The sequence below is a fragment of the Labeo rohita genome, chromosome 1 (assembly GCF_022985175.1).
Source record: "Labeo rohita strain BAU-BD-2019 chromosome 1, IGBB_LRoh.1.0, whole genome shotgun sequence".
NCBI classification, from domain to species: domain Eukaryota; kingdom Metazoa; phylum Chordata; class Actinopteri; order Cypriniformes; family Cyprinidae; genus Labeo; species Labeo rohita.
The window spans coordinates 25,329,801-25,356,141 of NC_066869.1; the positions used below are offsets into that span (position 1 = coordinate 25,329,801).

At 37.0% G+C, this 26,341-nt stretch overlaps 1 protein-coding gene across 1 annotated transcript in view; it reads right to left on the reverse strand.

Moving 5' to 3' along the window:
* galntl6 (polypeptide N-acetylgalactosaminyltransferase like 6) overlaps window positions 1–26,341 on the reverse strand; it is a 211,814-nt gene that overhangs the window by 77,110 nt on the left and 108,363 nt on the right. The window lies entirely within an intron of this gene.

A 26,341-nucleotide genomic window follows, 5' to 3' on the forward strand; every position in this document is an offset into this window, starting at 1 on the left:
GAGTGCTAAATTTGTCCAGATTTATCACAAACTTAAATGTGATTTTATACATTTCAGTAAATTAGAAGTTGATATAGTGTTATATTTTAAAACATTATATTATGTGTTTTTGCTCAATTTTGCAGAGAACATATTACCTTTGAAGCCATAGCAGAATTGTTGCGTCTTCGACCAAAACACAGGGGTGTTTAGTTTCTGAATGAATCGGCGAATCGTGAATGACTCATTAAGACATTTACCACCACCTGCATTTAGTTTCTTATTTAGAGTATCATTTCATTAAGAAAATAAAAGTAATATTTCTTTCTAAAGCTACAGTTTGTAATGTTTACTTGCTACTTTCTGATTTAACACAAAAATACCTTTAAATAGCTTTGTAGCTATTTTCACAGTCAAATTTATTTCTGAGATTAATTCGATTAATTCATGGACACATAATTAGTAATTGACACGTAGATGGACACGTAATCAGTTAGACACGTAGATAGACACGTAATTAGTTAGATTAAAATTTGAATCGACTGACAGCCCTAGTTATAACAAACGAATGCAGAGGGCGCCAACAGCCTGACGATTGTTTTTACACTTTTTACGCAATCTAATCCTTGTTTATTAATGACTAAACAACAATTTTATTACAAAAGTCCACTTAATCTTTAATATTTGGCCATTTCTTTACGACAGAAATTCTACAGCCACTGTAATTTCTTGAATATGTGGACATCAAACGTGTAAACTCAGGATGAGAGTTTGAGCTTTTATTTTGAAATCACAATGAAAAGTTAGCATATTTATAAAGATAATGATGTGTGTTTGCGTAGGTTTATAAATGATTTATCTTACAAATCTGATAAAATGGCACACATTGCGTTCCCAAATGAACGTTATAATGAACCCAAACTCACAACAATATGTAGAGATGGAGTTTGAGATGCTTTACAATGTAAATGATAGCATTTACTGTGAATGAAGCCGCTCTTATAGTGTGTTTGCATCACGTGAATAAAAACATTGTGCATTCAACCGTGATGAAGATAGTTACGATTGCTGCATTGTACCTGCTGTAAAAGTCCCAAATATGCAGAAAAGCCAAATGACGTCATGTCTGGCTTCACAGCAACACCAGGGCGGATGAGTATTAATTCTGCATTAATGTATTACATTTTACAAATGGTTGTGTCAGTAAGATCTTCGCTGATTGGCTTGCACAAGAATGCGCCATGCGAATTTTCCACTCAAGTCGAAATTTTTGAACTTGACGCGTTTGAGGCGAATATCGTGCATTCATGGGAAACACATCGTGCATTTCGCGCCATTGGCTTCACCTGGTGCGAATTTGCCTCTATTCCCTTCTTTGCATTGACTTTGTATACAATCTACTTGCGCAAATAATTACATTTGCGTTTAGTGTGAACACACCACCAGGTGCACGTACGTAACCTACACACGTTTAAATGATTAAGGTGCATATATTAAACTTGCATTGCATATATTTATTTAATTTAACCGTAGTGTTTGTAAATTCACATTAGCATTATGCTTTTTGATTTTTAATGACTTTAATATATCATACAGCCTTGAAAAATGCCTTTCATGGATTCTCGTCTGTTGAATGCGCCACTTCCGATACTTTGCCGGTTAATCGACACGGGCAAAATGCAATTGAGTACTCAGATTGAATCGAGGAATTGTGACAGCCCTAGGTTGGACCTTCATAATGCTTGCAATCACTGCTGCTTTCTCATTAGCCGGGAATGTTAGCAGGTGGCCAGAGACGACAGCTTATATCTCATCTCGGAGACATTATTTTTGTAGACGATTCACAACAATTTATCCAGAGATGAATCTTAATTCATTATGGCCCTCCATTATAAAGTGAAGCGTCCATCGCTTCATCATAGAAGAGGCTGAAATTGCAGATCTGATTGAATGCTCTGATTATCATCTCTTTTTTTTCAGCTTATGATGTTTAAATACAATTTTCAGGCTGATGATACACCTAGAGAGATGATAGCATCAATTCACATTTCCACTGGGTGTGACTGCAGACACATGCATGAGCAAATGCAGATCAAAACGACACGATAAAAAATTAATCATCTTCGCTGGACGCCGACGATGGAAATGTTTGCATACATTTGCATCACTGGTGTGAACGCAAGTGTGCGAGCATGTCAGAATGTGAAAAAAATGAGTGGGAGAGCGTATAATGATATATAGGTGTTCTGTTTTTGTGTACAAACACAAACACGCCTTTCGCAAGTCAGCGGGCGATGGCACTATCATCAAAGGCAATCTTATATCATCAAATGCCTGCAGGTCAATGAGGCTTTATGGGATTAACGCCCCCAGATTAGACCCAATGCTTAAAATCATTTGCTGGCATCAGCTAATTAAATGTGGAGGAGCCGGTGAGGTCATTCAAAGGCATATTCCGTCCTCCTCGTTTTGGCTAATTACCCATCGTTGCGCCGCACTCCCTCCGTGAAGCCTTTTTTTAATCACACACGGACAAAGAGATGTCGGTAATTATGCTGAACGTGTACATCTTCAATTCTGGAGCTAATCAAAAACGTAGGAATGTTTGTTAGTGAGTAAAGAGTCAGTCTTTAGCATCACAGGCTTTCGAATTACAGGTTTGAGCAGTAGAAAAGAAGCTATTGACTAAGCTGAAAGAGAAGCTGGAGAAAAATGGAAGGAGGGAGAGAGAGAGAGAGAGGCAGCCTGCTTGGAAAAGAGGGTTTGTGATCGACAGTGTTCCTACACTAAGTGCTCATATGTAATGATGCTAAAATAGCAGCAATTTTCAAGTTCACACATCAGATTGAAACTGGGAAATGGGAAAGCGAGAGAGGCTGTGTGAGAGCGTGCGAGTATGAGCGAGAGAAAGAGAGATCCAAAGTGACATTCTGAAGAAGAATTTTTCCACCATTCAGAAATCCAACCGCCTCCTTCTGCGAGGCCGACATGTCTGCAGCCAAAAGAACACGGAAACCACTCAGGTTCTGCCTGCTGCCCGGACCAATTAAAGGAAAAACTTATCTGAGGACAGTCCCCCAACAAAGGCCACGGTCCAAGACTGGATGGAAGATTTGAAATGTGCTAATTCAAACATGCTCACATTCAGCTCCCAGAACTTCTACTCCTCCTTGCAGATTTCTGTTGACATGTGTAAGACAGCACCTACAGAGCTGTCGACTCCAACCTGGGAGACTCGCAGTTTGACTTTGCATCTACTTCCTCTCTCTTTCTGAATTTCTGTATCTCTCTTTGTGAGGCAGTAACATGGTGTATATGCAGTCCCTCCAAGGAAATCAAATTTATATTTCTGTTTCTTTTTGCTTCTCTGTATCTCATGGAAGCCACAGTATTGTATGGAAGCCTTTAGCTCTAAAATGTTAAATCTTTAAATAAAATGGCTTTAAATCTCAGAACTGCAATTTTGTTTTTCAGATTTGTGAATTGCATATCTATCATTTGCAACTTTGTTTCTAATATTTTGAACTTTAAATCTCTTAAGGTGACTTCATTTCTCACATCTGTGACTTTATGGGTCCAATTTTAACGACCTAAGTGCATGGTCTGAAGCGCATGACGCGGGTGCACTTAGGGCACAAACTTTTGGTGGATCAGCTCCCCCAAACGAGTTACTGTGCACCCCTTTTCATCCTCTCCCCTCGTTGCTGAACGCGATCGTTTTTGAAAGCGAAAGTAAAAGCGAAAAAACAGCGCACGTAAGAAAGCGTTTGCATCCTTTTGCAAGTGTCAGCAACCCACCCGAAACAACCCCCTCCTCTCAATGTGATTTGTGCACCAAATGTTCATAACTGCTACTTTATTATTCACATTCATCACTTTTTTTCTTGCAATTGTGACTTAATATCTCACAATTGAGAAACTTGATATCATACATTTTCAACTTCAAATCTCACAATGTGACTTTCTCAATTTAAACTCACTTACCTATTCATTTTTTATTCTGGGTCAGAAACAAGCCTCATAATATAATAAGAGCAACACCCAGATTCAAGATATATCTCTCATTAATCTAAGAGGAATGCACTGAGTGCTGCAGCCTAATCAAATGAGCATGAAAATAGATCGAGCACACTCCCTATCAAACTTATTGCTGTCACTGATTTCACTGAAAGCTATGATAAATGGTCTGTGCTTTGTAGTGCAGACTACAAAGCCCGCAACTCAATTTCGCATATTTGTAACTTAATCAGAAATAAGGTATTATGGATCCACTTAAGGTGCACGAGGAGATCAAAGGGCCGAGGCGGAACCCCACCCAAGCACACGGTGACACTCGAATAATCTTGAGCAGATGTGTAGACTCTCACACATAGCACACACATATGCTCTCTCTCGGTCTCCACACCCCTTTGAGACAAAAGAGTGATCTGTCTGGCACTTCTTACATTGCTCCTCTTCACGGCTGACCTCGGATGTTGTTTGGGCCGTAATAACCATTAATCACACTCCTGTCCCTAGGGTTGGGTAATGATCTCTGCTGGACCTTGCTGAAGAGCTCGAGTCAAGGACACAATCTTAACGCTTTTTATTGCCAGCGGGCAACTCCTTACTTCAGGGCTGAAGATACTCTTTAAAGCTGATGTACGAGCAGCTGTTGTGACGCCAAATCTTAATCAAAGATATAACGTGAAAAATGTGTGACTTTCAGATAAGTGTCTCCCCGCCCACAATCGCCCTCACTGGGTTGTATAAGATAAATACGTTACACTTAATTAGTCGTTAAAGGGACAGTTCACCCCAAAATGAAAATTCTGTCGTTAATTACTCACCTTCATGTCGTTCCAAACCGGTAAGACCTTCGTTCGTCTTTAGAAAACAAATTAAGATATTTTTGATGAAATCCAAGAGCTTGCCGACCCTGCACAGACAGCAACATAACTACCACTTTCAAGGCCCAGAAAGGTAGTAAGGACATTGATAAATTAGTCCATGTGACATCAGTGCTTCAACCGTAATGTTATGAAGCTACGAAATTTCTTCTCTTCCATGTCAGTCTTTGACAAACATTAATGACAGTACCACATACGCGTTTTACAGGTTTGGAATGACATGAGGGTGAGTAATTAATGACAGAATTTTCATTTTTGGGTGAACTACTGAAGGGTTAAGACAGAATGCGAGTCGCATCTAGAGAAAGGACTCTTCCTATTGGTTCTCCTGGTCAGGGTCTGAAAGCTATATGCTAAGTGGATGTATCAGCATCATTCCTCTTCTACACACTAAACATTCCCTGTTAAAACAAATATTGTACTGATAGGAAGCAAATATAATATTGCATTATTTCGATTCTGTGTTGGCCCATAAATATTTGCAATGGCGTTAAAGCACAGCGTCTCAGTTCCCCGGCTGTTATTGCCCAGCTCAAACTGTGTGATGAGGGCTTGTTTTGTTGATCATACAGAAGCTGGTATTTGCTGTCACAGAGCAAACAAACAAGACTGTGATGAAGTCTTTAAACATATATTTGTCTATTCATTTATTCATTTCATCCAGACATGTTTGTTTATTCGTGCACCATCTGATCAGCAAGTCTTTGAGAAAGCGTAAAAAATTGAGACCTTTGTCTTGGGATTACTTCCAATTTCAATCAGTTTCACTCATTTTAATTTGCTTTCTGTTAATTTCATTTGCTGGCTCATTGCGCAAATAACCGCAGAGAGGATGATACTGATGATATTGCTTCCAGACAAAGAGACCCATTTGTCACATTATCAAATGTGTCAAGGTGTTTTGAATGGAAATCTGACCCAGTGACAACTGAGGGGAATGATCCATTGAGTTGTCAAGACGGCTGGATGAGATCTCTGTTTGTGTCTGCTGGGCTTCACGCTGTCCAAATTCACACCACGTACAACACTGGCATCAATCTGCACTGGTTTTCTGCTGGGATGGAGAGACTTCAGAAGAGAAGTGTGATGTAAACATGCGAGAGAGAGAGAGGGAGAACAAACAGAGAACAAAGATGAGGTATGATGCTCCCAGGTTGCCTACAGTGGCAGGACTTGATCCAGACTCCTATAGAGGTCCGGTTCCACCACGGCAGTGCTTTATCTGTAGCGTGGCAGGGCGGACCACATGGGTTACAGGTGCATAACTGCACTGATGCAAGAGTACCGCAATGCATCAATACTGTCAACAAATATAGCCATCAGATGAAAGCTAATTACAAACCTCCTACTGGAAAGCATTGTGCTAGGAATCACACACTTATAAAAGATACATATTTTCAGTGCACTTTTTAGACAAAAGCCTCTGGCAATAAACAGTTTCGAAACTGCAAAAGTTAGCTCTGATAACGTCAAACCGTGCAAATTTTTTATTACTGTTATACTTTGTTCTCAAACCATTAATGTTAACAATATTAGCGTTATCTGTAGATTTCAATTTCTGTACAGTCTAATCTCTAATTGTCTTACCATTTGAATGTCACAGAAAGAAATTGTTCTTTTAACCTCAAAAAGCAATTTAATGTTCTTTAAAGCTTGTTATCTTTGAAATACAAATCTTTTGTAAGAACACTGTAATCCCACGTATCTGTAATCAGATCATTCAAATGCACATTTAAAACTGGAATATGATCTAATTTCAGTCATGTATATATGTTTTTCATTGCCATCATGCACCGTTTAGGACTCTATTCTCAAAATTACCGCATGAGAATTGTTTAGTTTAGTTTAGTTATTCCATCTGCTGTAAAAAGAGGCTACAAATGACCGTCACCTTCAGCATCCACACACGCAATATAGCCTATAGCATTATTACAAACATTATTACAATTTTACCACTGTGATTCAGGCTAAAGTAAGGAGTTTTGAACACTGGCTGGTTATGTACTTGTTTAATAATATTTTCAGTTACGGAATGCAGCTTTAAGTTTCGTACATCTAATATTATTCCATTAGAAGAAAAAATGTTGTTAACTTAATAAGTAAATTATTTCCAGATATTTATTCACTTCTTTTGGCTTTACCACAATGAAAATGTAATAGCCAAATTAAAAATTAATTTAATTTAACAAGTGAAAAAATGATTTTAATTACATGCTTGTAATTAAATTTGTTGGCAAAAAGTATAAAATATGCTTTTTTTTTATTCAGCATGAATGCATTTAATTGATCAAAAGTGACAGTTAACATTTAAGCTTTAGACTTTTATGTTGTTAAAAAAGATTTGTTTTTCAAATAAATGCTGCTTTTGAATTTTCTGGCCATCAAAGAATCCTGAAATGTGTATCGGTTTCCACAAAAATATTCATCAGCAAAACCAGAATAAAGAAAGAATTCTAAAGCTCTGTCTCTGTGACACTGAAGACTGAAATAATGGCTGTGAAAAATCAGCTGCGCATCATAGGAATAAATTACATTTTATAATTTATTCATATAGAAAAGTTTATTTTAAAATTGCAATAATATATCATAGTTGCTTTTGGTAAGAAGTAGAAACCTCTTTCAAACACATTTAAAAATCTTATCAACTTTTATAAAGGTATTGAAGCTGCCTTTATATTTAAGAAAAGAGGCATCAAAAAATTTCAAAGACTCCTGTTCCAAAAGCCTAAAAATCGCATTCATTACTGACCATCAAGAAAAAACTTTGCTTTTAAATACCACACAGCAATGCATTCAAATAGCAGGCAATAAAAAAAGGAAATATTAGCACAAAAGGAAGCCATTTTAAAGGGTTAGCTCACCCAAAAAATGAAAATTCTGTCATTAATTACTCACTGTCATGTCGTTCCAAACCCATAAGACCTTTTATCTTCAGAACACAAATGAAGATATTTTTGAAATTCAAAAGCACTCTTACCCTCCAGACAGCAAGGATACTTCTATGGTCAAGGCACAGAAACGTAGCAAAAACATTGTTAAAATAGTCCGTTAATTTGTGTTCCGAAGATGAAAGAAGGTCTTACAGGTTTAGAAAGACATGAGGGAGAGTAATTAATGACAGAATTTTCATTTTTGGGTGAACTATCCCTTTAAGCAATTTTTGGTCACACTTTAGTATAGGCAACACTTCTCATTATTAACTGGTTACTTAATAGCAAGCCTATTATACAAATAAAGCGCTTATTCTGCACGACCATATTCTACATCCCTAATACCTGAACTTTACAACTACCTTACTAACTATTAATAAGCAGCAATATGGAGTATATTAAGGCAAAAGCTGTAGTTAATGGTTTGTTAATAGCAAGAACTGGACTTTATTTAAAATAAAGCATGACCTGTTTTTTTAAACCACCTTTTGGTTTATCTTTAGAATATAAGTTACCATTTTTCCCACACATTGCTGTTTGTCCCCTAAGCCCTAAAATGGCATCTTGCATCAAGCTTGGTGGGGCTGAGTGGCAAGAAGCGTATCTTCATGCTAAGCACATCGGCAGGGCTTATAAGTCTGTCTATGGCAGTAAGAGAGCAGAGATCAAGAAGTGAGATTTTCTGGTCTGGATATTGACAGTTCTGAGAGGCTCGGTGCACAGAGATGACTGTAACACTGAAGGATTAGGGAATGAGAGGAAGCGTGCACAGCCGACAGAGACAGCAACAAGCCCTGTCTCGTTCTGTCAGCGCACATGCATCCTCGCGTGTGCAAACGCACATCAACCTTCCTTACAAACACACACACACACAGACACACACCTCAGGGCTCGCAAATGAATTTGAGTGATGAATAACAGGGCCAGTCAGAAAGAACAACAGAGGATTTACAAGAGGTGTCACCATGCCGAGGTAAAGAGCAACCGGTGGAACAGAAAGAGTGTTTTGTGTGTGGGTGAATGAAAGAAAGGGAAATGGAATAAGTATAGTGTTTTCTAAAGAAAGGTTAGTATCATGGTGCAATGAAAGCGATGGGTTGGCCCAGAGGTTTTCAGATTACTTTTACACCTCTGCACGGAAACACTAAAGATGAATGCGGGAAACACAAAATTACTCAACATCAGCATATAATTTATGGCAAGAACATATTTAATGTGCATTTAGATAAATAAAAAAAGTAGAATACAGAAGAACTGCGTCGCCAACTGCAGAGTTCTACATTCAGACTTTAAGTGTCTAAATTACAGATGCTTGATTAGTGCTAATTAGTCACCTGCTGCAACTGGCCTTGGAAACAAGTAGGCACGTTGGGAATCTACTTGTGGAATGTAGCTGTTAATTTAAACACAAAGGTGAATGCGCAAAGTATGTAATCTTTGTCTCTCAGCTACATAGATTCATCTGGAAGACGAATACCCTGGTGTTTGGAGACAATAGGCTAGACTTAGCTCATTAACAGCGACTGACCTTTACAGCCCTCCTCTATAAGCCAAGTCTATTGGAAGCCGAGGAGCCACTTTGTGTGTGCAAGAGAGAGGAATAAATCAGGCGATTTTTCCTTCGTTTTTGCATATTCTGTGCTGATGTTGTGATCCGAGATGTCAATCACGTAACTGAACTTATCAAAATACAAATCTTCCCAGGAATATTCAAGAGGAGAGAGGCATATTTGTGGGTATTTTGTTACAATGTCATTAAAGGTGCAAATTTTCTCACCAGCATTTGAGCATCACATATAAACAAAGGCAGAATAAAAAAAAAATGCTAATTAACTTGTCAGCCAGCACAACAATTAACATCTACAGTAGGACTGTTCAACTTAAAAAATAGTTTCTTCTTTTTACTTTCTTACTACTCTCTCATTTATCAGAAATCCTTTACCCAAAATGTGCAAACAAATACAGCCTTAAGCATTTTGGCATAATCTTTTAATATTATATATATAAAAACTCCTCACTTGATAGTTACCACACAGCATCCTTTGAAGTCACATATCTTTGTTCATTTTTAAGGTTCCTAATATTGTTCTGGGAGTCTCCTACAATCGGTTTACATTGGTGCAAGGTCAAACAATGCTTTTGTTTTCTTAACGGGGTCATCAGATGCAAAACTCACTTTTACATGTTGTTTGAACATAAATGTGTGTTGGCAGTGTGTGTACACAACCACCCTATAATGATAAAAATCTAACCAGTCTTTATGGGTAATAACCCCTTTCTGTCCTTCTCAGCTTTTTGTCGGTATGACGTCACAAAACCCCAGGCCACTCCCATGATGACTGGGCTGTCCGACCACCACTGTGTGAATTTTGTTGCAGGGAAAGACAAGATTGAGGTGATGGAGGTCACCTTTATTGAGGTGTTTTGTTGCTGGATGTAATAATGAACATAGCAGTTATCATTTACTCCCGACATATGAGCCACTGAAGATGCAGAGGATTAACGTTACTTTTGTTTTAGAAGAAAATGCGCCCGGCGATCTACATAAATGCGTCTATGTTTGCGTGAATCATTCGTAATCCAGCTTCACCTACAGCAGAAGTAAGTGTAATGATTTTTTATGCATCTTTGCAAATCACTTTTCTTAATAATGTGCAAGTTAGCAAGTTTCACAGCTAAATGCGGCTAAAGTAAACAGAAAAGCTTGTCACCCCACAGTAGAGAGGGGCGGGGTAAGCAGAGCTCATTAGCATTTAAAGGCAAACGCAACAGAATGTCTCGCTTTAAAAAGAGCTGATTTGGATGAGATAAAAAGGGTGTTTTTACACTACCACTGAGAAATTTTAACCAAAGTATGTTATAGACTCATCATTAAGACCCTAAAGAATCATATCAATTTGTGGAAAATGGCCATCTGATGACCCCTTTAAAATATGCACTTAATATCACCTCATTTTCCAGCGATTCTTAAACGATTTGTTCAAAGGAATTGAAAGATTGAGTCTCTCTAAACCCAGTCTGTTGTGATTGGTCTACCATATACAGCGCGTGTCAGAAACGATACACCCAACATCATAATTCTGTATTTTGAACGCTTGATACAAAATATAATCTATTATTTATAATACTTACCGGTTGTGATTCAGTGGAGCCAACTGGGTACTGAGCCATCTTTCAAGAGCAAGTGTTTTGTGAATCCCGTGTTGAACTCTCACGGCTGGCCAATGTAGAATGTAGGCGGGAATTATGCAAATGTGTTACTAACGACTCGTTCAGGCTTTTCAGAGTCGATTCTTTCTTTCACACTTTCGGCTTTACAACTTTGCAGATCATTTACATTCGCATACAGCTACATTACGATAGGCAATATTTGTAATGCCATAATAGGGGCACTTTAAACTATGTTTCAAGAATATTTTTACTTTTCTTTATTGTGTACATTCTTATCTGACACTAAGAAGTCACATTTATGCCACAACTAGGGCTGGGCGATATGGCAAAAAATTTAAATCTCGAATTTTGATCTCAACATTTGATCTTGAAAACTTGAAAATATAACTACAACACGATTAAAATATTTTTTCTTTATTAACTCTCTAGTTACAGAAAATTCTATTCTAAGTGTGCCACACATGAAGTTGTCAACATGATGTAAATGTTAAACAAATCACCTGTTAAATATCTTTGCAGAAAAGATGCATGAACTACAGCTACATCTTGTACCAACCTGTCTTATACATATGTACAGAAATAATACGAGAAAAATGCTTTAAATCTCAAAAGTCAAGGCAATTTAAATTCAAAATGACTAAAGGTATAACACCAGTAGACTATTATTAACAACAAACTTCTGTAAAAACAATGAACAGCAGCTTTCAGCCTGTCATCATGATGCAAACAAGAAATATCAGACATACAGTATTAGTTCTTCGCAGGCTTTTTACTGGATTGCACTGCTTTCCCATTGTTTTCGTTACTACACTCTTAAAAATAAAGGTAAAAACATTACATTTAAATTATTCAATAAAATCTGAAAAATCGTCCAGCCCTAGCAACAACATACATGAAGATAATTCATAAAAGAAACCTTCCAAACCCTGACATTTTTCTGTAGATGAGAAGACAGAGAACGATCACAATCCATTAATTATTTACCCCAGCAAACATTGACAAAGCTAATAGTCCGGAGATAAGCTATTCCTGATCAGACTTCCATTTGGAAAAAACAAACACTGCCACGTCTCTCTGAAACCTGCCTATTAGAAGACACCACTCTCTAAGAAAGTGTCGTAATGAAATGAATCTTCTCTAATTGCGGAGATGGACTTTTTTTTCTAAATGCAAATCACACAAGCGCATTTACATTTTCATGTCACAACAGCCAATTTCACTCCATGAAGAACTGCCATCATCTAGGCACATTCTGACAACAAGCATTTCAAGTTAAATACTACAGGCAGTTAAAGCCACTACTTGAATCAGCGCTTCTCACTCAAGCAATTCCCCCTTTTTTTCATTAGTTTATTTTCTAATTATTTTTTTTTCCATGTACACCTATGTCCCTCAACAGATGGCAAAACCTGGACCCATCTGCACTCATCTGACAGCAGTCTTAGAAGAAAACAAGACAGAATGAGACAGAGGACTTCCAGCTCCACCCGCGCACACACGTTCTTGCTAATTACTTTCATAATGACTTCAGACTTAATTCACACCATGCAGCCATTCACAACGGTTGCTATGGAGCCAGCAGAGTATGGTTATATAAAGAAATAGAAAGGACAATGCAGGGGAAAAGTTCACCGTGCATCAACACTGGACTTTAAAGTCAGAATGTTACAATGTTAAGCATTAAGTTCTATGGTATATTCAACTATGAATGTACATGAAAATCAATTTTTTTAAATAATTTATTTTAAAAAAATAAATAAATTACAATTTTAAATTTAGAATTTGATGATGTTTTAAGTGTTATTAATGCCATAATATCACACACACACACATACACAGTATGTATACATACGTATAGCTTAATAATCAACTACATAATTCTAAAAGCAAATGTCATTAGATTAAGTAGAAGGACACTATATACGACATATAAATTCAAATCGTGATTTAGATACTGAGGTTAGTTATTGCTGCCTGCATTCGCAAGAAAAGCCACAGGAGAAATGCCGTCTGTCTAAAATTGTTTCCTGCTCTCCTGTGAACTCTCTGTCTGCCCTTTTGAAGTGACTTTAGGCTTCAAAAATACAAGCAAATGTTCTTATTGAGGTGCAGGATACATTATAAAACGCTCTCGTGGGAATGTCAGGAGTTTTTTTCCCCTGACCTACTGGTTCAATGGAAGTTGACCGCTGCACTTTGTACCAACCCACCTACGCAGCCACCTACGCACACACACATACAAACACACAGACACACACACGCGCAAAGTCTGAATGCTAGACCGGATATGTCTTCCCGGAGGCACACTGAGAAAGAGTGTCTGTTGCTTTGGATACAATGTGAACGTAAAACACTCCTCCAGCTGGCCCATCATTGTCTCTCATGACTCTCTCAGAGACCCGGAGAGTCCTTCATCATGAGTCCTTCAGCTGAAGACGTGTCTCACCTTTTTCACACAGCTCTGTCATGGCTGGAATTTAATGGATCACAGCCTAATCCAGCATATCAAATGCAAAGCGAGTACTGTGGCAGTGCTACAGAAGCGCATGTTCTTCAGTTAGAGAAAGTCTTGAGGAATATCTGCAGTGCAGAAGCAGGTGCTGTATTAAGGACTGAAGAAAAAGCCAGAGGCGCTGACTGTAATAAGAGGTGTAGATGTTCCTTAGTCAGGTACATCATGTACCCTGAACATATAATAAGTGTCTAAAAAAAAGATGTTCTGAATTTATGCACATTTACTTCATTTTGCTTATTGATTTACTTTATTTTCTTACAAAGCTAAAGGGACAGTTCACTCAAAAATAAAGATTCAGTCATTAATTACTCATTAATTACATCAATTGATTTTGTTCCGAATATGTTCTTCTTCAGAACACAAATTAAGATATTTTTGATGGAATCTGAGAACTTACTGACCTTACTATCACGTTCAAGGCCAGGAAAGGTAGTAAAGACATTGTTAAAATAGTACATGTGACATTAGTGGTTCAACGTTCATTTTAAAAAGTTAGAAGAATACTTTTTGTGCACAAATAAAAAACAAAAATAATCAAATTATCACTAAATAATATCTTTGTGTTTTATATTTGTGTTCCAAAGATGAACAAAGGTCTTACAGGTTTGGAATGACATGAGGGTGAATATTAATGACAGAATTTTTGTATTTGGGTGAACACTCACTTTAATTTTGCTTGTTAATTTATTTTATTTTATTCCAAAGTTATTAAAGCAATAAGCCCCAAGAAGCCATGGTTTACAGTGAATTTATAACAGCAAAGGGGCATTGTTAGGCACGACGTGGAGCGGTTATAAATTCACTGTAAACCACGGCTTCATGGGGCTTATTGCTTTTATAAAACGGTTATTCCATATACATAGTGTGGTTTCACAAAGTAAAACAGAGGAAATAAAGTGTAGGCCTAATGATATTAATAAAAACATTATTCTTCCACCAAACAACGTAGTTCCTCAGAAACAGTTGTGGTTGTATCAAAGTGGTTGCCGAGCACACAACAACAGCATTGAATGCGGCTCAACCAATCAGAATCAAGGACCGGAACTATCAGTTTTATAATAAATACCTTACTTTTTAATCAACATTGCCAGTTACTTTGTCTATTTTTGCTATTCCAAACTAAGCCAAAGCTGAATGAATTATGCCATCTGAAAGAAACACACAGTTGGTGATGTTTTGCTCCTGAATGATTTAGCGTTTCTAAATGAATCAGTTGAATGAATGATTCAGTGACTCAGAGATCAGAAGGGAATAATATATCTGCTAGCAGAAGGGAACAATATAACTATAATTGCTTAGCTATTTTAAGATAATTGAGGTTAAAATATGTATTAAAATTAATATGGTAACACTTTACAATAAGTTTCCATTAGTTTAACATTAGTTAATGTATTAACTAACATGAATGAACACTGAACAATATATTTATTACACTATATGTTAATCGTTTTTAATACAGTCATTAGTTCATGTTAGTTTACAGCGCATTAACTAATGTTAACTAGCACAACTTTTGATTTTAATAATGCATTAGTAAATGCTAATGCATTAATTAATGAACCTTATTGTAAAGCGCTACCATTAATATGCATAAAGAAACCCAGCTTTTTCACCAGCAAACCAACACGCACACGTCCTTGCCTAGAACAACATCACTAAAATGCACAGATGTTGTGATTCTATTAGCCCTTGAAGTATTAGAAGACGTCCTCCTGCTCTAAGCATGGCTAATTTTTAATGTGCTGTGCCACCTCGTTCCCTCTCTCCCTTATGAATTTCAAAGGCCTTTTATAGGAGCACAGCGTAAGTAAACAGAGCCTTGTGTTAAATATTAAAAACTGATGGGCCGTGACTGACGGGACAGACCCTGTCCTCTGCCCTCACTTGAGAGCCGCGCACCAAGAAAGTGAAACATAAATCAGCCAACATCCAAATACAGACAGGCTGTGTGAACCCCCAGGGACAAGACCCTATAAAGGAACCACAAGTTCTCTCTGATGAGTGAGTGACAGCGATCTGAGCGGCTGACAGATTCTTGCTGATAGGAAGAACTGTAGCTCATTATTTCCCAGACCGAGATACAGCACCTACTTTATTTTTTTCTGGATATAGACTTGTCAACCACTGCCTTGGCAGAGGCCAACTGTCGAATATTCAAAAGGCTTCAAATGCTGTTATTACCAACATCAAGGCAGAATATGTGGATGAGATATTCCCTTTGAAGACTGTGACTATAGTATACAAGTATAACTGTATCACTGAATTTGCAAAGCATTATGGCTGAAACGATGCATCGATTAACTGATTATATCAATACAAAAGTAAGTCAATTTGTGTGTAATGCGTTACTGTGTCACATTGTTCACGTTAATTTGTTTTATACAAAACAAGACTCACTGCAGCAGATGCTAATGGCTAGTATACTTGATACAGTTGCGTCCATGCAGTCTTTTGATTTGTCTGAGCGTGACAACCGCATTCTATAACCAAACTAATACTAGCAATAGCGCACGTTTTCAGGACTCACATTCTCGACAAACTCACAAACCCGCCACCTGTGCTGAATGACAGAAACCCACTAGACAACTTCTTGTCTGCCATGTCATATAATGTGAGAGCTACACTGAGCTTTAAAATCATATCTCAAGCCATGTCTATACTTGCAAGTCATTGCTGGTTCTTTAAAATATATTATGGATAAACCCTGGTGTTATGGACACTGCCATCTTTGATACTGTTACCTGAATGCGGTTGTGACCTTCAGCTGTTCAATAATACAGACAGCCTATTTGTTCAAACAGCATTCAAGTGATTCATACATATATGTATTTAACTTCAGTCTACTGAATTAAGAAAACATTTCAAGACTTCTGTAAGCAAAAGTCATTGTCAATCCTATAGAGTGACTCTGAATGGAGCAGATCATCAAATAATTGTTTGTTACAAAGCACACTTGTGATACACCACAAATGCCTCCAGACTAATTCAGTGTATCATACAGTTTTATTTTGAACCACAGTTAACTGTGATATTATCACCAGATTGGAGAACTGTGGCATCAAGTTTAAAGTCTGCGGAGACTCTCATCAAGTTACCTCTCATCTGTGGCATCTGAGGAACTAGAATCTAGCAAGTGTCTGCCAGTGAAACTCTCACATGCAAATTGCCCATATCATGGAAACGAAGAAAGCCAATTTTTCTCGGACAAGCATTAAACGCCCCTACATCCCCTGGCACCCAAAGCAGTTGAACAGACTTGTTTATGATTTGCTGGTGGAGAAAATGAGCCCTCATGTTGCACTCTGTCCAGTGTAGGCTGAATCAGCTGTCGTCATATCTATGAAAACATTTGGGGTCATCCAGGGCAGCACGAATCTGCCTTAACACTCACTAGACAAAGGTCACCTGCATTAATAATCGTGCATCATTGCAGCACCTTTTGGGTGGTAATGAAGGTGTCATCAGCATATAAGGGCAGTGTTGTACTAAGTGTACCAAATAAATGGGAAATATTTTTGTATTGAGGAATTTGTACTATTCCTTTTGTGGCAAACGGAATGGGCCTGGCTCATGAATATTAATTAGATAATACAAGATTTGTCTATTTAGCTTGTTATCATTTCTGCAAAAATTTAATGGTGCATTCTATTTGTACTCAGATGTCAGAAATTCTGAGTTCCCACTATGAACTGAAATATACCCCCTCAAAAGCTCAGATTTGGAAACTCTGAGTTGTTTATTAGCAATTCTGTCTGTGTAAACTCAGCGGTGTGCACAGTACCAACCACATCTTTGCACATGATAGTTTGGGATTTTCTGTCAAAATACTACTTTTAATGTGTTTTTATTAACTTCTATTGTTTATAACAATGGCTACTTCCCTGGGACGTCTCAACTCAGGTGTGAGGTCTTTCCCGGCTCCAACTTCCAAGGTAAACGGAACGCAGCACAAGGCCAGCAGAGGCTTCTGCTTGGTCCTAAAATCGCTGTTTTAAATAACCCCTTATCTTGTTATCTTGTTCTAGGTACTAGAATGTTATGAAAAGAAAGCAAGCTAAATTGTTAGCTAACCGAAGACTAACAAACAACTCAAAGAAAGGAAATGCTTAATTCGATCAGTTTTTAGTTTTAGTAATAAAAAGTGATATATAAATAAAAAATAACTAGTTAACTCTAAGGTAAGCAAGTAGGCCAAGTTGTTAGCTTGCTAACCAAGGCTAAATGATAACACAAAGAAAGGAAATGTATAGTTTGACCATTTAACTTGTAAAAAACAACAACATGAATTTATCACCCTACTGAAAAAAACAAAACAAAAAAAACAATAAGAAACTATTACAGAATTTGTAATAGTTTTAATGGTTATAATAGGTATTGTATTGGTTTTAACGGAAACTATAATGGTCCCTGTGGGTCTCTATTGGTAATTTCCCAGTTTGTAATGGACTCGACAGACAGTGTGGATAGATCCAAATGCGAGCTTTATTATACAGAACGTGGTCAAAACAAGCAAGGTCGGACACCAGCAAACAGTAACATCCAAGGGCAAGACAAAAGCGTAATCCAAAACACTGGCGAGGGTTGAGACAGGCAGCGATACAATCATAAAACAGGGTAAGCAGTCCAAGGTCGAAATCCAAGAAAGCAGTCCAAAGTAACAAAATAAACTAGGCAATGAAACAAGGCAAAAACTATGGCAATGAAACCAGGCAAAACTATGACAATGGAAAATAACTGCAATGAAACAAGGAAAACGCTTGGTAGAGTCCACATAGGCAACAATACTTCGCAAAGACCTGTTTGGCATGGCCCTCCTTATGTGGCTGCCAAACAGGAAATTACCATAGAGGAAGCAGAGGGAATGGTAACAGACAGTACTAGGGCAAGGGCTCCCTCTGCTAGTGTGGCGTTACACAGATACGTCTGCAATATGTCTTCTAAAGATCACTTGATCTTAAAAGCATCTGTTGTGTACAAACATCTGACAGATGTCTCTAAGATGTCAGTTTTACATGCATTCTAAATCATAAACATCTTCTAATCTTCTAAATAGACATCTAATAGACGTCTATTTGTCATCTGATAGGAAATGTCCAGCAGAAGTATTGCAGATGAGAAAACACTCTAAAAATACGTCTTCCAGATGTAAATGCAGACATCTCCGTGATGTATGTGTGCTATCAGGGTTGTCGTCTTTTATTGGTAGTTTGTTAAAACCACTAAATCCTAATCGAATATGTCCCAAAACACACTAAAGAAAATAATTTTTAAATGGTTTTAAAGGTAAATTGTTAATTGTTTGTAATGGTATTTGTAGTAGTGTTGTCACGATACCAAAATTTTGACTTCAATACGATACCTGATTAAAATATCACGATACTACTACTAAACTGATACTACGAAAAAAACAGAACAGAAAAAGTAATTGAATAATAGATGATCCAAATGGAGATCATAGTTATTTTATCTATTAAATCAAAGCATTTAAAAAGTAATAATAATAATAAAAAAATAAAATAAAATAATAATATATAATAGTATAACATGCCAGTGCCACTACACAGGATTATGGTGAACAACTACCGAGCCTACAGATATGTAGAGATCTTTGCTATATTGGTAAGTTAGCTTGAAGTATAAAGCCAAATATTATTTCATGATATAGTAATTTTATTTCACAACAACAATTTATATCATGACATTTTTTGTTATTTTATCTTTGTTATTAATACTAAAACCTAGATGCAAGTAACAAACTAAAGGACAATTACAATAAAACAAAGACACAAATGAAATAAAGAGGGCCCTATGAAATTTGTTTTCTTTTTTTCCTAAATTCCATTTTAATTTTTCTAGACTCTATTTTAATGGTTACATTAATAAAAATAGTCTAATTGATTGAAATCATCAAACTTGCAGAATTTAACAGCAATTTATTAAAAGTTTAACAAAAATGACATGTTTTTAAGGCCCTATGAAAAAACATTACTATTTTAATTGTTTCATTACATTTTAATAATCAAAAGCATGTCTAATGAATTTATAAAGGATAATTAGATTTGATAAAGAATTAATTTATTATAGGCTTTTTTTTTTTTTTTTCAGAAATACTGTGTTGTGTATTTACAATTTTCTGGTAAATAAATTCTGGTAAATATTTTTTTTTCTGGTAAAAATTCCTTAAACATTGTTTTATTAATATTTTTATTAGTAGTAGTAGTAGTAGTATCTTTACATTAAGTAATATATTAACATGTTTCTGACTGTCAAGTTAAACCAAACTTTTATATTGACAGGATGCTGTGAAGACCTTTAGGGTCTTCAATTATATGACGATACTTTCCGCAAAAGAAATGATAAAATGCTCATGAAGTGACTCTCAGAGCAAGAGACTGTAGGACATTCGCGTTACGCATTATAATTTGACTGATTTTTACGCAGAAAGGGCGACAGCACACCGCATTAAAAGAAATTAACATTTGTGTTTTGATAATCGCTGGCCCACTTCAAAAATTAAACTAAAAATAAATAATCTTTGAGAGCAAGGGGTGCCCCCTGGTGTTTTGGGGCCCCTACGCAGCTTGCATATTTTGCATACTGGGAGGATCGGCTGTGATTACTTCATAAACAATGTCTTCTGAACTACTTTTTTCCCCTTCAAAACGCAGCCGATTTTAAAATGAATTGGCTATTTCCGTTAAAATTTCCAAATGTTATAATAGCTACTACACCCCTGGTTTCCACATAATTTGCCTGTAAGACCATCCATCAACCTGTCAAACTAAAGTGAAAAGGTCGTCTGAATTTGCTGTATGACAGGGTAAAACCACACAGACTGTGAGAGACCACATAGGGTTGAACTGCTGCCAAAAGCCCCCCAAAAAAGGCCTGATAAATGAATGTTGTTGTGCAACACGGCTGGATAGAAGAGCATGTGAGACCCGATTACCCACTCCAAAGATTTCTAGTCAATTCTCTTCTAGTACAGCAAATAATAAACTGACTTCCTGCATAATGGGCAGAGTTCCAATCAAAAACGGCCTTCTGAGCAGTCAGATGTGCCTGAAGACAGATTGGAAGAAATGAAGGAAGGAAGATAGAGAAGGAAAAAAAAAAGTAAAACAAAAGAGAGAGACAAATTGAGAGCAGCTGGCTGGTTTAACTTAAAACCCTATTGGCTGTTAAGACACAGCATGTTATAGTTAGTACAGTGAATAGGGCAGTTATATGTTTGAATTAGGCAGTTACAGCACAGAGCAGGGCATTTAACGCAGCGAATGTGGCCATTAAGGCTCAGGAAAAGCTCTGAGGGAGATTGATTATTTCTGCAGAGAGTCCCGCAGTGATTTCCCCCCCGCTGAGACACTCTCAGTTCACACTCCAGCGATGACTGATCTCAATCCAGGTGAGGATCTGTTTGATTTGTTTCATGAAAAAAACTGGGCAGCAGACTCAAAGGGAATACGGCCATGTTTTTGCCTCGTAACTCCACTGAGTGCTTTTGTGCTGTGTCGCGCTGCACTCTGCCGTCTGTGTTCTCTTATGATGGATGCCCTATCTGATCAGAAACATCTCTCTATAGGACGAGGAAATAAAATGGCTGAAATCGTCAGATGGAGTGCACAGCGAGCCATTCCAGCACCTCAGCTGAAAATTTAAACCCTGACAGGTTTACTGACAAACCTCCGCAATTCACAGGCAGTGGCCAGGACAGGCGGGACGCTCAATAAAAAGCACATTCACACACGCACAGACAGATGTAAATCTACCCAGCCTCTGTAATGGCTTCTCAACGTAGATGTCAGCTGCTGATGTACGGGGCTTGCAAGCTCAGCTAGATGCCTGCAGTTACTGCTTTTGTGCTGCACACCCTGGGTATAAGCAAACTGGACATTTACAATGTGCATCTTAGAGATTAAAAGGGATAGTTCACCCAAAAATGAAAACTCTATCATTATTTACTCACCCTCACCCTTTACTCATGGCTTTCTTTCTTCTGAGGAATACAAAAGAAGTTATTTTGAAAAATGTCTTAGGCTACATTCATACTGCAGGCAAAAGGCCCAAATGCAACTTTTTGTGACTGTGACCATGTTTTTTTTTTAGGGCTGTCAAACGATTAATCGCAATTAATCGCATATAAAATAAAAGTTTGAGTTTGCCTAATATATGTGTGTGTACTGTGTGTAATTATTATGTATATAGATTAATATATAAATATTTTATATTAATATATATATATATTATATTTAAAATTATAATAAATGCATATACTTGTAAATATTTCTTAAATATATACATGGATGTGTTTATATTTACATAAACTTTTTAATTACACACATATATTAGGAAAATGTTTATTTTGTATGCGATTAATCACGATTAATCGTTTGACAGCCCTAGTTTTTTTGTTTTGTTTTGTTTTGTGTTTTTTTTTTCTAATGCGGCTTTAAATGATTCAGGGGACCTGTTACCACAACTTGAATGAACGCATGGTTGCGAGTTAAAAATTCTAATTTGATAAGTTGCAAACATTATTTTCTTGAGTTCAGTTGACATTATGATGTTATTCATTGCATTAATGCAATATACTGTGAAATGTAAACTCAAAATTCCTAATTAATTTTTTAATTAAGTTGTAGAAACTTAATAAAATTGTCTTGTTAACTTCAGAAATTGGGTAGTGGATAAGGAGAGTAAATGTTGAAATTAAGTGTTATTTATTTGTTTTAGTGAAAAGAAAGACCTGTTAGTGTTTGAGATTTAAAAGAGTTTCTGTTACGTTGAAGTTTTTGTGGTTGCCATTGTGCTGAAGAGTAGATCACATGAAAATAAACATTACTTTGACTTCATTAGCAATGACTGCTCTAATGCCAGTGACAAGTAACATCTTACTTGTTTGTTAAATACACATGATAAATAAGTTACATTCAGCATGTGCTACAATAGCTGTGGATTTAAACTGAAAAAAACAAACAACAAACAAAAAAAAAAAAACCCAAATTGGTTTTCAGGCCCACAAATCCATTAGCTGGAGCAACGTAATTTTTTGGAGTAATCAACTTAAAAATATGTTCTTCTAACTCAGTGTAGTTTGTTGGCTGAACATAATTTAATGAGATGATGTCATAACTCAAAAACAAAAAACCACTGTTGAGCTAACACATTATTTTTTAGAGTGTAGATTGACATTCATCCCAATTCTGCACTGACAAGATATTCCAGTATATCTTTGGTCACTCTGTTAATATTAAAGATAGCCATGAGGGCAGTCAGTGAATTGTGAATTGACAGTGAGATCTAAGTTATCACAGTGACATCTCTATACAAACAAAAAAACAAAAAACTAAAAAACATAGCTCTCTTTCTCTGTAGTGTTAACGCAGTTGTAATGAGTTCAGTGAAAGTCAATGGCGCCCACACTGGCGTTGTTTAAATACCATTTGTAATATGCAATTTGCAATATCTGTTTAAACAAAGTTATTCTTCGAAATAACCTCTTTGGAGTTCCGCAGAAGAAATAAAGTAATACAGGTTTGACATGGGTGAAAAAATTATCATTCATTTTTTAACCTTTCCCTTTACTATATCACATTTATTAATTCAGGTTTTTTTTTTTTTTTTTAATTATTTTTAAAAATCACTACAGGTTTTAATTTGAACAGGGAAATCTATATTTCAAAACTGAAAGTGCTCTTGGTGACATTCTGCTTTAATTTCATAATGCAAATCAAACCTCTTGGCCTCCTATTAACCTTTGACCTGCTCTGTTTTCTTCCTCACTATACATACCAAAATACTGCAGCGTTAGATTAGCCTCATGCAGAGATTCATTTACCGTGAGCAACTCAGAAGAACATTCACTGAATTCTGTCTGGCAGAAAATATATCCTCTCTCCCTCTCCCTTTTTTCACTCTACTTCTCATAATGCAGAAAAATGTCCACGGCCTTGCTGATTCATACAGATATATTCGCCATAAAACATGCTTATTGATGTTTTGCAGCAGGTTGGTTACCTAGAAATCAACTAAAAAACCCAGAGTGCAGGGGGACACTTGAGAAATAACATTACCTTGGAATCCTCACAGCAAAACAGCTCTAAAGAAAACTGTTTACCGCATATTTGTCCAACTGTCAGGTTCAGTGAATTCATAACAAACACAGTGAAGCATCCAGATAGCATCTAGATTTTAAAATAATGACAGGAAATGTAGAACGCTTCTCAGACTCAGATTGAAAATAAAAACCTCAGGCCAAGGTAGTGAGAACCTTCTAGATACCTCTGGGTTCGCTGAAGGACTGGAGCACGTTAGAAATTCTCTTTGTCCGGAGCACAGCGAGCGCATTAGTAATGGATGATTCCGGTTCTCGCTCCTGTTTTACAGAGATATCCATGGTGGATACACTGCAGCATTATACAGGAAGCTTCATTAATATTCATCAGCTGAAAGGTACTTTATGGAGTCCAACAAGACATGTCACTTTAACTCTACGTCACACACCATCCCAGGATCCCAGGATTACTGCATACTCAAATGTTTCCAAGGAAACAAGAATTGCAATAGAATTCTGATTGGGTGCTAGCGCTGACAGCACCTTCACATTAAGTGGCTGTTGTCTCCCCCTATTAACTGCATTTTCGGGTGCGAATGCTATCGGTTAGATAACCGTTCCACCACGTTGTCCCTGCATTATTATCTGAACTGTACGCGAGCCCCAGCGCTGTGACAAATCCTGTGAGGAAAAGTGAAGACCTTTGGTAGGTCAGGAGAGCGACAGGCCTCCTCGGAGTTGGCAAAGTCAGACTCCTTGTCAGAAGAGATAAGGATTTGGCCCCTTAGCAGTGGCAGGAGATTTCAGGTGATATCACTACTATATTATCTCAACGAGAAAATCCTCCCTGAAGTCAGACCAAGGCAAAATCAATAGACTATTGGTGCGGGGAGAAGATAGCTAAACTCCATCTTGGAATGAATTCGGAGGGAAAAGGGATTAGAACAACATTGCTTACATTCAGGGGTGCATTTTAAGAAAATAGGTACAGGATGGATAATTAGGCCAAGGATAATGTTTTTATAAGCATTACTTAACTTAAACTGAATTATTAATGCTCCACACTGCTCCAAGCTATTAAAACAGTTACAGTGCTTGGCAGCCGTAAACAGCTATAGTTATGCTAATAATCTATATCACTTAGTGCATGAAATGTTTATTGGGCTTGTTATTAATATAAATGGAATTATTTATTGAACATCAGTGTCTTTTATTATATTGCTGTTGCACTGCATTAAGCCACTTGAGCCACTTCACTTTGTATCATAGCAACACCTCTTAGTGTTGAAATGGCTGACGTACTGTCTCGTGGTTTATTGCTATAGTAATTCAATTAAAATAGATATGCTGAAATATTAAAGGGGTCATCGGATGCCCATTTTCCACAAGTTGATATGATTCTTTAGGGTCTTAATGAAAAGTCTATAATATACTTTGGTTAAAAATTCTCAATGGTAGTGTAAAACAACACCCTTTTTACCTTGCCAAAATCAGCTCTGCAAAAATCATCCTGTTCTGGTCGAGGTTGCTTTAAATGTTAATGAGCTCTGCTCGCCCCGCCCCTCTCTTCTCTCTGTGGACTGACGAGCCTGTTTACTTTAGCCGCATTTAGCCGCGTTTAGCCGCTAAAACTTGCTAACTAGCACATTATTAGTCAAGGTGACTGCAAAGATTCATAAAAAACCCTTATACTCACTTCTGCTGTAAGTGAAGCTGGATCACGAATGATTCACGCGAACATAGACGGATATATGAAGAGTTGAACAGAACAGAGCAAATGCAAAACCAGCTAAAAGCCATCTTGGCCAAAAATGAGACAAAGATACTGAGTGAATGCTCTTGATACATAGTATACGTCCATCAAATACTTTTACTTCAAACTTGCTAAATTCCAGCCTCAGCTCAATCAGAAGTACCGGTACTTACATAGAAACCTATACAAAATAGCCAGAAAGAAATGCTAATTTTAAAGAAAAATGGATTTAAAATGGTCATATGGATTTAGAGGCTTTCGCATCTGAACTCTTCATATGTAGATCGGGAGGCGCATTCCCTTCACAAACAAACGTAGTCCACTGCATCTTCAGTGGCTCAAATGTCGGGAGTAAATGACGACCACTATGTTCATTATTACATCCAGCAACACAACACCTCAATCGCTCAATTCTTGTCTAACTTACATCCCTGCTCCGGCATCAAAACATGGAGGTTGGACTGTTACAAATGATCTGAGGTAAGACACTCATGCCAATCAACTATTGTGGGAGTGGCCTCTGCCGGTGTGACGCCACAACAACAGGCATCTGAGAATGGCTCGATTTGAAAAAGGGAATATTATTTTTACAGATTAATTAAAAACCACTGCATGGATTTTTACCATTACAGGGTAGGTTTGTACATACACTGCCAACACTGCCAATGTTCAAACAGCATAAAAAAGTAAACTTAGCATCCGATGACCCCTTTAAATGATGATGTCTCTTACAAAAATATGTAGTAGAACATCTAAGATTTATGTTATTTAAAAAAATATCAACACTGTTTTATGCATATTTTGGACTATGGGGGCACCATTATTTTGATAATGTGAAATGGTTGCACTCGGTGAGCTACTGCCGCTACCTGTTGCTATTTTTACCACACCACAACTCAGAATGTACAAGAAAATACTGATCCGATGCCACATTGTGTGGCTTTTGGTTGTAATTTCAATCAAAGGTCAACAAGAGAAGTGATGTCTTCACTTCTTTCCTAGTGATAAGAAGAGTAGAAAATAACAGGAAGATGCCTATGGACAAATAAA